Here is a 1,833-nt window from a genome sequence, read left to right on the forward strand (position 1 = left end):
CTGCTGCACAAGACCTCTTTAAGTGTTTAAGAGCAAGGATGTCAGTTTGAGGACTAAGGTGCACCTGACCTAAGCCATGGTATTTTCAATAGTCTCATATGCATGTGACAGTAGAACAATGAATAAGGAAGAATGTAGAATAACTGATGTATTTGAGTTAGGGTTTTGGAGACAATTATTAAAAATACTATGGACTGCTAGAAGAACAAACAAATCTGTGCTGGAAGAAGAACAGGTTGATGCTCCTTGGAGGCCAGAATATCGAGACTTTGTCCTTATACCTCAGACATATTTTCAGGAGCAACCAATCTCTGGATAAGGACATCATGCTTGGTAAAGTAGAGGATCAGTGAAAAAGAGGAACAGACCCCTAATGAAATGGACTGGCACACACAGTAGCAATGGGCTCAAGCATAGCAATGATTGTGAGGTTGGGGCAGGACCAAGCAGTGATTTTTTTTTGTTGTGCATAAGGCAGCTAAGATTGGAACCAACTCAATGGAACCTAAGTACAACACCATGCAGGAGACCAAGTTCAGTTCCTGGACAATCTATCTCAAGTTCCATGTGTCATGAAAGACTTATATGATGCTAAACAGGTTTCAGTGCAACTTCCAGATTGAGTCAGGGAACAAGCCTTAGGTCATAATACTCTTTGAACACTAAAATTCATTTTCAGCAAAAGATTGTAGATGGTTTACATAAAGAACTGATGCTGACAGTTAACAATAACAAAAAAAAAAAAAAAAATGATCTAAGCCATCTACAATGTTTAGCTAAATATGAATTTTGTTGTTTAAAGGGAATTATTATCCACAGCTGGTTCCCTCTTTTTTTCTGTGCATTCAATGAGCAAGTTTCAGATCAACCACAAGCCATGTTCTCCAAATATAAAGGATGAGACGGCTCATCTGGTTGCTGTTAAGCTCAGTAACTGAGGAAATAAACTTAGCCCTCTCAACAGAGCTACAGGGACAGGAAGAGGTGGATACAAAGAGTAGGAGTGTCTACAGAAAAGGCCCAGCCAGAGATCTGAGGAGTCAGATGTTAGAGCAGATGCTCCCAAGTAGAAGACAGCTAAGCTGAATCTCAAAGTACACTAAAAGAAAAGGTGGAAAAAGCCCATTCCAAGTAGAGGGAACAATCAGAGAAAGCCAATTAAATTAGAGGTCAACAATAGCCAAATGCAGGCCTAAAGATGTGAACGTGGGCCTCTTGGTTTGTAGTCCATGCCTCAAAGCTGAAATCACTTTTCAGGAGACGACAGGTTTTTAAAGAGGTGAGTTACATGATCATAGGAGTGCCTGTGTGGTATCAACGATTCATGCACTCAGTTGCTGACCAAAAGGTTGGAGATTCAAATCCCCCAAAGAAAACAAAACTTTAAAAAAGGCCTAGTGATCTACTAAAAGACCAGCCATTGTAAACCAAATGGTTCTACTCCAACACACATGGGGTCACATTTTAAAATGTTACTGCAGGAGGCGGGGCTTGATGGCAGCTAGGGTGGAGGAACAGTGAAGTTTGCTGTAAGCCATACCACAGAATACCAGGCAAAGCAGACCTAGGGCAGAGTTCCAAAACTTGGAACCACAAAGCTAGGAATATTTTAAAAGTTTGAGGGCTTGTAGACACTGGAACTTGAAGCTAAAGTAAGAAATCACGTACTTTTGAATCTGCGGGGCTTGGTGGCCCAGAGCTAACATCTTGGGCAAGACCAAATGGCAAGACCAAGTGGGGGAGCAGAAACACCATGGAAAAACGCCACAGGAACCTTGGAGCAAAGGTGTACAATACATTTTGTCAGTTTTGCTTTGTTCTGATTTTCTTTTC

The 1,833-nt window shown here is 41.2% G+C and overlaps 1 protein-coding gene across 1 annotated transcript in view; it reads right to left on the bottom strand.

Moving 5' to 3' along the window:
* CA8 (carbonic anhydrase VIII) overlaps window positions 1-1,833 on the bottom strand; it is a 187,988-nt gene that overhangs the window by 172,110 nt on the left and 14,045 nt on the right. The gene's annotated exons all lie outside the window — the stretch shown is intronic.

The sequence above is a fragment of the Chrysochloris asiatica genome, unplaced genomic scaffold, assembly GCF_000296735.1.
Source record: "Chrysochloris asiatica unplaced genomic scaffold, ChrAsi1.0 scaffold00259, whole genome shotgun sequence".
NCBI classification, from domain to species: Eukaryota; Metazoa; Chordata; class Mammalia; order Afrosoricida; family Chrysochloridae; genus Chrysochloris; species Chrysochloris asiatica.